The sequence below is a fragment of the Schistocerca nitens genome, chromosome 1, assembly GCF_023898315.1.
Source record: "Schistocerca nitens isolate TAMUIC-IGC-003100 chromosome 1, iqSchNite1.1, whole genome shotgun sequence".
NCBI classification, from domain to species: domain Eukaryota; kingdom Metazoa; phylum Arthropoda; class Insecta; order Orthoptera; family Acrididae; genus Schistocerca; species Schistocerca nitens.
In genome coordinates, this window is record NC_064614.1 from 719,899,426 (window position 1) to 719,911,667 (window position 12,242).

Consider the following 12,242-nt stretch of genomic DNA (forward strand, 5'->3'; position numbering starts at 1 on the left):
CGAAGAGGTTTCTGTTGAGAGGCCAGACAAACGTGTGGTTCCTGAAGAGCCTTTTCAGTAGTTGCAGGGGCAAGAGTCTAGGTGATTTACTTATCTGACCTTGTAACGTCAACCAAAACGGCCATCCTGTGCTGGTGCTGTGAACGTCTGAAAGCAAAGAGAAACTACGGCCGTAATTTTTCCGAGGGCATGCTGGTTTACTGTATGGTTAAATGATGATAGCTTCCTCTTGGGTAAAATATTCCGGAGGTAAAATAGTGCCCCATTCGGACCTCCGGGTGGGGCGGAAATTACTCAGGAGCACGTCATTATCAGGAAAAAAAAAACTGTTATTCTACAGATCGGAGCGTGGTATGTCGGATCCCTTAATCGAGCAGGTACATCAGAAAAATTAAAACAAGAAATTTATAGGTTAAATATAGAGGGATTTAGTGAAGTTCGGTGTCAGGAGGAACAAGACTTCTCGTCAGGTGAATACAGGGTTATAAATACAAAATGAAATGCAGGAGTAGGTTTAGTAATTAATAAAAAAGTAGAAGCGCAGGTAAGCTGCTACAAACAACATAGTGAATGAATTATTGTACCCAAGATAGACTGGAAGCCCACACCAACCAAAGTAGCATAAGTTCATACGCCAAATAGCTCCGCAGATGACGAAGAGATTGAAGCAATATATGGTGAGAAAAAAGAAAATTATTCTGGTAGTGAAGGGAGATGGAAATTTAATAGTCATGGAGTACTGGAATTAGATAGTAGGAAAGGAAGAGAAGGAAAAGTAGTAAGTGAATGGGAAATGGGGTTAAGGAATGAAATAGGAAACCTCCTGGTAAAATTTTGCACAGAGCATAATCATAGCTAACACCTAGTTTAAGAATCATGAAAGAAGGCCTGGAAACACGGGAAGTTTTCAGACAGATTATATTACGGTAAGACAGAGATTTAGGAACCAGGTTTTAAATAGTATGACATTTCCAGGGGCAGATGTGGACTCTATCCACACTCTGTTGGTTATGAACTGCAGATTAAAACTGAAGAAACTGCAAAATTGTTGGAATTTAAAAAGATGGGACCTGGATAAACTGAAAATAGCAGAGGTTGTAGAGAGTTTCAGAGAGAGCATTAGGGAACAATTGACAAGAACAGGGGAATAAATACAGTAGAAAAAGTATGGGTAGCTTTGAGAGATGAAACACTGAAGGTAGAAGAGGAGCAAGTGGGTAAAACGACGAGGGTTAGTAGAAATCCTTGGATAACAGAAGAGATATTGAATTTAATTGATGAAAGGAGAAAATATAAAAATGCAGTAAATGACGCCGAGAGAACGAAATACAAATGTCTCAAAACTGAGATTGATAGGAAGTGCAAAATGCCTAAGCAGGGATGGCTAGAGGAGAAATATAAGGATTTTCTTCTTCTTCTTCTTCTTCTTGGTACCGTACACTTGTAGTGCTCCTTTGCATCTTGACCCAGCTCTTCTAAGTTGTTGATGCCAGTTCATGTCTTGATATTCTGTGACCATGATTGCTTCCTTCTACCTGGAGGGCACCTTCCTTCAATTCTGCCTTTTAAAATTTATTACAGAAGTTCATACGAGTATTTCTTTCCTCTCTTGATGTTCCCCAGGTACGATATCTTTCTTCTGGTAATTGTCCCCTTTAGTTCTGTACCCACCCCAGCTCTATGCAGCACTTCTGCATTACGCACTTCCTCAATCCATGGTATTTTTAGTAATTGGCGCAAGAACAACATTTTTATTGCTTCTAATCTGTTTACAGAAGCTGCTTTAATTGCCCAAGTTTCCACTCCATGGGGTAGGACGTGATAACACAGCACTGTACCACCCTTATTCGAAGATGGAGCGGCATGGTGAATATTAATTTCCTCAACACAATCAAGATCGAATTTATCATAGATCCTAGATATTTAAATTTGGTTACTTTCTTGAATTTACTACGATAAATGACTAGGAACTCGTTTCGACCAGGGCTTCTTTCAATTGACATCCATTTAGTTCTCCTGGCATTTATTTTGACACCAAACTGCTGAACAGCTTCTGTATCTTTAAGGATGTAAAGGCATATATTACTAGGGGTAACATAGATACGGCCTACAGGAAAGTTAGACCTTTGGAGAAAGGAGATCCACTTATATTAATATCAAAAGATAAGATGGAAAAACAGTTTTAAGCAAGGAAGCCTACGACTTACCTTATAACATAGGGTAAGGAAAGGCAAACCTATGTTTCTAGCAATTGTAGACTTAGAGAAAGTTTTTGACGAAGTTGACTGGAACACTCGCTTTCAAATTCTGAAGGTGGCGTCGGTCAAATACAGAGAGCGATAGGCCATTTACAATTTGTACAGAAACCAGATGGCAGTTATAAGTGTCGAGGGGCATGAAATGAAAGCAGCGGTCGGGTAAGGAGTGAGACAGGGTTGTAACCTACTCCCAATGTTATTCAGTCTGTATATTGAGCAAGCAGTAAAGGAAACAAAAGAGAAATTAGGAGTACGATTAAAATCCATGGAGAAGAAATAAAAACTTTGAAGTTTGCCGATAACATCGTAATTCTATCAGAGACAGGAAAAGTACCTGTAAGAGCAGTTGAACGGAATGGAGAGTGTCTTGAAAAGGGGATATAAGATGAACATAAAAAATGCAAAACGAGGATAATGGAATGCAGTCGAATTAAATCAGGTGATACTGAGGAAATTAGATTGGTAAATCAGACACTTAAAGCAGTAGATGAGTTTTCCTAATTGGGGAAGAAAATAACTGATGATGATCGAGGTAGAGAGGATATAAAACGTAGACTAGCAATGGCCAGGAAAGCGTTCATGAAGGAAAGAAATTTGTTAACACCGAGTATAGATCTATGTGGCAGTCAGTCTGTTCTCAAAGTATTGGTATGGTGTGTAATTATGTATGGAAGTGAAACATGAACTATAAATAATTCACAATAGAAGATTTGGAAATGTGGTGCTACAGAAGAATGATGGAGATTAGATTTGTAGATCATGCAACTAATGAGGAAGTACTGAATAGTTTTGGGAAGAGGAGTAATCTGCGGCACAACTTGACTCTTGACTAAAAAAAGGGATCGGTTGGTAGGACCTGTTCTGATGCATCAACTAATCATCTGTTTAGTTCTGTATGGGCGTGTGGAGGGTAATAATATCTTAGTGAATACACTAAGCAGATTCAGAAGGATGTGGGCAGCAGTAGTTACTTGGAGATGAAGGAGAGGGAAAAAAATGATCATATGGCTTCAGTGGCCGGGAATTCGAAGGCGGGAAGTTCGGACGCTAAGTGCAAGTCTTATTGAGTGTGACGCCACATTGGGCGGCTTGCGCGTCGACAATGGTCATTAAGTGATGATAGCACAACACCCAGTCCCTGAGGGGAGAAATTCTCCCAGCCCAGCCTAGAATCGAACCCGGGCCCCCGTGAGAGGCTTTCCGACGCGCTGACCGTTCAGCTAATGGGGCGGACGAGGTGAAGTAGCTTGCACAGGATAGAGTAGAATGGAGGGCTGCACCGAACCAATCTCTGGACTGAAGACCACAACACACAAATTGTGATTGGTGCTTGAAACTTCCATTTACTTTTTGTGAACTGGCCCTCCCACTCAACAATTAACTGTGCTGACGCCAAAGTGGCGGACGATTTCACTAATAATATCAAACAGCTTAGGATTCTATAAGTTAGATGTTGCGACGCACATTGACGAGGGTGTTTCTTGTATTACTAGCCCAATTCAGCAACTATTAGAAATATGAAAAGAGAAAGAGTTGTCCTATATCTGTTCATCGCTTGCGTGTCACAAATTTAATGTGTACAAAGTCATAAAATTATACTCAAAAGTGAAGTACACTGAAATTACTAGATATCATTAATACGTTTTGAGATTAATAAATACAGTTTATCAATGTTGTTAAGTTTTGTTTTGTGAGAAAATGTGCTTAGTTATCTGAACCCTTCCCCTTAGGCGAACTTGCCCCTACATCCTCATTTCAGATGCTAGGTACGCGCTCGTTCAGTAGTGGAAGTGAAGGAAAGCTGTGGGCCTAAATATTCGGAACCACGATGGGGTGTGTCCCGGCGAACGCCCAGGTTCTGCGAAGTCCGACAGGATATTGAAAGAGAACCATTACGCACGGCCACGCCGTCTGCATCGAATCCTACCCGCCATTTCCGTCGCGCTGCCATTCCGATGGCCCACGCGCGGCTGCCGTTCGCTTTATCGCCAACGGCGGTGGATTTTTCGGTCGTTGCTGACTGCTGGAAATGTTCCAGCAGCTCTGATAGTCTGGTGGTGTATGGTAATATCACGCACCAGGCTGTCCGCAGCTCGTGGCCGTGCGGTAGCGTTCTCGCTTCCCACGCCCGGGTTCCCGGGTTCGATTCCCGGCGGGGTCAGGGATTTTCTCTGCCTCGTGATGACTGGGTGTTGTGTGCTGTCCTTAGGTTAGTTAGGTTTAAGTAGTTCTAAGTTCTAGGGGACTGATGACCGTAGATGTTAAGTCCCATAGTGCTCAGAGCCATTTGAACCATTTGAACCACGCACCAGGCTGGATCACACGGTCTAGTGCCGAACATCAAGAGAGAAATGGATTCACTTCTTACATTCAATTTTCACCCGTGAAGGAGGTCAACCAAGTGCTAACCACTTTGCGATGTCCTCGAAGAGGACGTCTATCTGGTGGAGAGTGCTTAAATTGCTAGTAACCTGCGTCAATAGACCAGTGACTTTCTGATTCCCGCTTCGGTTGAGGTCTCATTTGGGAACGACACTTGCTTAGCATTTGAACTGTAAAAAACTAGTGCTTACAGAATGAACGTAAAGTACTTCCTCGCTAAAGGCAAAGGTCCGAGTTCAACTCTCGGTCCGGCGCACAGATTTAATCTGCCAGGAAGTTTCAACTAGTGCTTACTCATTAAGTTCGGTGATACTTTTTGTTTTCATGCACATGTAATGTTAGTCTCACGCATGATTTGGCCCTTCGGTTTGGAGCACACAACGCCGTGAATATAGAAACACAGGAAAGAAACCTCATTCTACAATAAGAAAATTTGTACTCGAAATCAAGGCTCCTGGAGTCAAAATAGTCACATTTGACCTTCCTACTGAGTTATGGTGATATCTCTTTTTCCATAGTTGTCGTTAGGCACAACATGACTTACAGTTGTTTATCACACATTATTTTATTGATAACATCTACGTCTACATCTATATCTATGCTCTGCAAGTCATCGTATCGTGTATAGCGAAGAGTATCAGGTGTACTACTTCCTCTTCCTCCATTTGCTGTTCTGTTCCCGAATGGTTTGCGGGGAGGTTGCTTGCTGGTAGGCCCTCGTTCGGTCTGGTATCATTTTAAACTTAATTTTATCCTTTTTTTCACGAACTATAGTAATGTACATTCTTCAAATATTAGTACCGAACGACAACGTGACACTCAGCGCCTCTCAAGTAGCATCTGACACTTGAGTTGAGACATCACCTCCCTGACGACTTCACGTTTACTAAATGGATCTTTCACAAACACAATTCGGATATTAAATGAAATTTTCAGTCTGCAGTGGAGTGTGCACTGGTATGAAACATCCTGGTCGCTTAGAACTGTTCCTGACCGTGACTCTAACCTTTGCCTATCGCTGGCAAGTGCTCCGCCATCTGAACTTCCCAAGATCGACTCACGACCCGTCCTCGCAGCTACCTTTGGGAGGTGGGTGGCGAGGTACTGGCGGAAGTGAAGCTGTGATGACGGGTCGTGAGTCCGTCTTGAGTAGCTCAAATAGTAGAGCACATGTCCGCGGAAGGCAAAGTACCGAGTTCAAGTCTCGATCCGGCACACTATTTTAATCTGCTAGGAAGTTTCAATTCGGATCTTATTTGGAACTTCTCTATTTCCTCTATCAAGAATGTCTACTCCGATACCTGAACAGTCCACCTAATTTTCGACATTTGTCTCTAACACCACATTTCAGATTCTTCAGTTCCATTCTGTTCCAGTTTTCCTACTGTCCATGTTTCACTAGCTTTCAATTCAGTGCTCCATAAGTACATTCTCAGAAACTTCTTCCTCAGATTAAAGCGTATATTCGATATTAGTAAATTTCTCTTGGCCAGGAATGCCCCTTCTGCCAGTGCTAGTCTACTTCTGATGTCCTCTTTGCTCCTTCCGTCATTAACTATTTTGCTCACTAAATAGCAGAATTCCTTCACTTCATCTACTTCGTGATCGTCAATCCTGTTGTTGAACTTCCCTCTGTTCTCATTTCTGCTTCTACTAATTACTTTCGCTTTCCCTCTAGACCTTACTCTCAATCCAAATACTGTGTTCATTGGACTGTTCATTCCATTTAGTGGATCATGTAATTCCTCTTCATTTTCACTCAGGTTAACTATGTCATCAGCGAATCGTGTCATGGATATCCTCTCACTTCGAATTTTAATCAACTCCTGATCCTCTGTGTACTCATACTCGCAAGATGCTTCCAGTCACTACTCTGCAATCGCTAATCGTAGAATCGCCGTATTTATGCAGAAGACATAACTTTTGTTTATGTTGAGTGTCAGCTGACAATCCGTAAACCAAGCATCGAAACACTGCAGGTTTTCCTCCATTTCACTACAATTTCCAGTAGTGTGACTTCACTGTACGTAACAGCATCGACCCCGAAAGGGATCTTGAGATGTTACGAACTAAAAGGAAAAGGTCCATAACATTGCCTTGGGGTACGCCCAAAGTTATTTACCTCCTCATACAATGACATGTTGTAGTTTCTTTGCTAAGAACGTTTGAAACCAGTCACAAAACTAGTCTATTGTGTATACTTGTATTTTATTAGGCTACAGTGCGAAACTGTTCCGAACGCCTTCTCGAAGCCAAGCGACGGGTTTTAATCTGCCCCGGTCTTTACAGCCATCTGGGTCCACGAAAGAGGGTGCTTGGTTTCACTCTATCATTGGTTTTGATATCAATACTGTTTTCTGTAGAGGAGATACTTTGTAATCCAGAGGTGTCACAATACGTGAGCATAAAACGTGTGACACTGTTCGTTACAATATTGAGCAATAGACTATTGGAAGCGTAAGAGCTCGTTAGTGAGTGAAGAAATTTCGTGGGCGAGCATGTGTGTATGTGCGTGTGTTTTTTACGTGTGTATGTGTGTGTGTGTGTGTGTGTGTGTGTGTGTGTGTGTGTGTGTGTGTGTCTGTGTGTGTGTTTGTGTGAGTGCTTGGCGAGCATGTGTGAATGAGAGTTACTTTCGTAAATCCAATATAGTCCTTAAACGTACGTTGTAGCACGTGATACTCGCAGCCATTGCCCAATGTCTCTTTGTTAGCAACCAATCGAGGGACATGGTCCAAGCAAACTACTCACAACTGACGATATGGTGGTGATGGAACTGTTCCGTCCTCCGCGATAACGGATAGATAGTAGTGCACTATATGGTCAAAAATATCCAGGTACCTGCTAGCGTGGACATTAATATGTGTTGTGTTCGCCCTCGCCTCTGTGAAGGCTTGAAAACACTGGGGGCACATTTTCAGTGAGATATCTCAGTGTCTTTGGAGAAATGGTAGCCCGGTCTTCCCACAAGAGCCGAGACTAGAAAGGATAGTGATGAGAATGATATTTTTACTCTGCAGCGGAGTGTGCGCTGATGTGAATATTCCTGGCAGATTAAAATTGTGTGCCGGTCCGAGACTCGAACTCGGGACCTTTGCCTTTGGCGGGCAAGTGCTCTACCACTTGCCCGGGAATGACAAAGGTCCTGAGTTCGAGTCTCGATCCGGCACACAGTTTTAATCTGCCAGGAAGTTTCGAGGATAGTGATGTTGGGCGCAGCGGTCTGGAGCGGCATTTTCCGTTGCAGCTCATCCCGAACGTGTTCCGCTGGGTTCCAGTTGGGCGTCTGAATAGGGCAGTCCATTTCAGGAGGATCAGTGTTCACTTCCATTACCTCTGAGAGGGAGCTTTAAGACAGGATACACTCACATACTGACTGTATCATCGCCTCCAAACTGTTCCAGTCCTGTACGTAACACAATTAGATTTTCCTTAATCGCAATAATGAGACTACACACCAATCATGAAACCAATCCCTGACGTAGCACCACCTCCTCTGTACCTCACTATTGGCACCACAAGTAATAGAAGGTAACGTTCTCCAGGCATTCGCCTAACCCAAACCCTTGCATCAGATTTCCACAGCGTTTAGCGTAATCCGTCTCCCCAAATCAGTCATTTCCATCCACTGTCCAGTAGCGGCGCTTTGGATATCACCAAAAGAGTTGCTTGGCATTGGATGCAGAAATGTGTGGCTTATGAGGAGCTCCTTGACCACTGTAGTTAGCCGTGCGCCGGATTCGATAGCTAGTGCCCAGCGAGTTCAGCACATTCTTTGCCGGATACCGGATACATGTATTCTCTGTCGCAAGAGGGGAATTGGGTTGTACAGAAAGTTTGGATGACAGTCGAGACGTGGTGGTTGTGGAGGCTGGCGAGTTCGGTGGCACGTAGAGGCTTTCTAGAGAACAACTGGTCAGCACTAACGACGCACCGTCTTCCTGGAGAGAGACTTGGCGGTCGGATTTGTCCATGCAGGCCGGTGCGGTAGTTGACACGCCGTGCTGGGATAGGCTAATCCTGCACTGGCTGTACTTGTTCGCGCTGTACTCGGGCACCTCCCGAATAATTGCGAGCGATTCTGCGAGCCCACCGGATCATGACCCATTCAGCATAACACCATAGGATTTTGCCGGGAACCGAACCAACGCCTTTTTCGGGTTCCTTGGTCGAGGAAAGAGTCCGGTCACGCCGTCTTATGTTTATGGTGTTCTCCAGAGGCTTGTAAAAGTTACCTGATGTTGGTTGCATTTGAAGCAGCTTAATGATGGGATTTTGCTTTGTTTTCAATTTTGTTTCCTTTAATTTTGCTGCGCTCACCCATTTTCCAGCTAAAGTTATTCTGAAAGGTTTTCTGGCATGTGATCAAGTCTCTTCCGTGCGGAAATCGACTTTATGTAGCGTAAGTGTTTTGAAACTCATTTTTTTACGCTCCCAGATTTCAGTAAAGTGTAGATTGTTCTTTTGGTGATTTAATTTTAAGGCCTAGAGGCCTAAGCGCAATTCTGAGAAATATTTTGTCACTATGTTGGTTTTGAGAAAATAAATTCGCTTTATTTAGTGGTTCTGACTTGTTTTCGCAGCCAGTAAGATTTTCCCCCCCTAGATACCGTAATAACCTTTAGCAGAAATAAAGAGAATTCTTTACATGACGCTTGCTTCTGCTAATGATACTTAGTTCTGTAAAATTTTATGTAACACTACAGAAAACAAGTCAATGAGAACGTCTGAAGTTCCTGAGAACCTCTGAGTTAATTATTAAGCCTGTGAATTTATTATTAATCAAACAAAAGGCCATATATATGCTGGGTTCTGGATACTAGTTTGGAGGCTGCTTCTGCATACATTAAGATAATGGTGATATTTGTTCTGCACTTAAGATACTAATTATTTTTGATTCCCGGTAGATATACCAACTCAAAAGTGTGTACCTTGCTCGAAACGATTAATTTTCACTAGCATCACTAGGTGAGTTAGCACTTGATGGTGCTTTAACCTGAACTTGTTGTTTGGTTTACTTTAGAGCCATGACAAAGACTTTGGTTTTATTGAACCTGTTCACTGATATAGAGAGCTATAGTGTGTTTGTCACAGTGCACTACCTATCCTATCATGGCTTGTTGTCGGTGATATCAGTTGTGTCGTCTGCGGTTTTGTGCCCTGACCTGACTTTGGGCTGCTCAATTACTCCACTGTCATATTCGGGTTATGATTGCCTCGACATGAGTTTCAATACACATAATTAATATTTAATGTTTGGATGGAAAACGGACAGGTCCGGCGGCCTTCGTGCAGGTCTTATTACATTCGACGCCACATTGGGCGACCTGCGCGCCGGATGGGAATGAAATGATGATGAAGACAACACAACGCCCAGTCCCTGAGCGAAGAAAATCCCTGCTCCAGATGGGAATCGAACCCGGGCCAGTAGGACGGCAATCCGTCACGCTGACCACTTAGCTATCGGATCGGAGAAGAATTTAAAAAATGCCTAAACTGTTTCTCTTCTGGTATATCACTTCTTCTGGCTTTTCTGAACAGTGAAATCTCTAGTTTGATCTTTATGCTTTTTTTAAGTTGAGCGTTTTAACACACTGTTGAGGAAAAGAAATTATTGTTGATTAACAAACTGTTATAAAGAGTACTTGCTAAGAAATTATGTTCAATTGTTTTTCCCAACCGTTCCTCTAGGACCTGTTGGTTGGCACCCTCCTAAGATACGAGCGCTTCATGCCAGTAATGTGCACACCATTCTTTTTATGTCCGTATGTGCTGAAACTGTGATTCCTTTTGCTGATTCATGAGGCATTAAAGTTTCCCTGAACACTGCTCGACGTTTTCTATCCGTCAGTATTTGAGGTCTCCCTCATCTTCGTTTCCTTATAGTTGTCTCTTCACGTTTCGACTTCTCTCTTGGGCAGCTTCAGATGACTTGAAAGTGAATGATTTGTTACTCACATGTCATCAACTAACTAGTTCCCGTTCAAAGTCAGTGAGCTCCTCTGACTGATCTAGTCTGCTGGCACTGCATCTTCACTGGCAACACAACTCTTCCCGCCACCTTTCATTCTGGCGCGTCACAATTAGCGCGTGACAACTAGCGCCCAGTTCCGGATACGTCTCATCAGATGATTAAGTCGTAACTTAGCATAAATAGACTTCAAGTTTTCCCTGAGGTATTTAAGTCTCGTCTTTATCCGCGATAATGATGGGAGCAGATGAAAGGAATTAAAAATTGTATCGTGACCTGGATTCGAACGCGTGTCTTCTTGCTTAGTAGGCAGAAATGCTAACCATTTTTTGACTCATTTTGTTCGTTGTTGGTCGTCGAATTTGGTCGGAGCGAACATCTCATGATGGTTGTTCAAGTTAATCGTTGATCTATTAACTCAGTTATTTTTATTACAGAGTGCGGCTAACCCTCTCAACGAACACGTGCCGGCCCATTTTCTTTATCCTCGGGACTCCTTAGCGATATCGTTGCCACAATGGCTAGACGGGATTCGGCCTTAGAGGCGTTCAGGCTTAATACCACGGATGGTAGCTTTGCACCACCTGCCGCTCTTCCGAGTGCGTGAACCAAATATCCGAACCTGGAGTTCCTCTCGTGCTGACCTGGATTACTATCGCAACGACACAGTCATCAATATGGTAAAACTAACCTCTTTCACGACGGTCTGAGCCATTAGACCACCGCAGCAGTATGGTCACCATTGATAAACAAACTACCCAAGTCGAGTGAACTCCCAAACACATACTATCCTTAACTTATTTTCACCCTACATTGTCAACCGGTTGTGTAATGGTTGGTATTTCTGCCTAGTAAGCAAGCAAAACTGGTTTCGAGTCCCGGCCCTGGCACGAATTTTAATTCCTTTCTTCTGTTTCCATCATTAGCATTAATACAGCGATTTTATACGGCAATGGCTATTTGATGCGTTCAGCTACATCGACCAAAATTAACAAGAACGTGAAACAAAACTGAAAATTTCGATTGTTGCACAAGCACAGTGAACAGAAAGCAAGCAGGTACGCGTTGACACATAAACGAAAAGTTCTATCTCGTAAGTGAAAGACGCGAATGCCGAAAAGTTGTCATTTTGCTTCTTACAGTTTAACAGTTTTCGTAGATAAAAACAAGGGTCAGCAAATCCCATCATAGCTGCAGATGGGATCGTCAGTTTGAAGAAACAGAATATTTATACAAAATTGAAAAGTATCGTCCGCCTAGGTATATCACGAGAAACGCTGAAAGAATTCAACTTACTTTGGATGTAGTACACGGAAATCGATGTACAAAGCCATTCGGCAGCTATAAATGCAACAAACAACCAGTTGGGGGGTTTTGAAAGCCAGCTGGGAAATTAATCACGTAAGTAATTAAAATTCTACAGAAAATATTACAAGAATTCTAAATCACACATAGGAAATATGCGATGGAAGCTCTGTGTTTCGTTGTCGGCTGGCCCCCATGTCTCCGTACTTGACACCCAATGACTTCCTTTCTATGGAGTTATGAGCAACAAATTACGCGTAACATGATGGTGTTGTGAGCGGTGAGGAATAGGGGATAATTTTAGCGATGACACAGAATTGAAAATG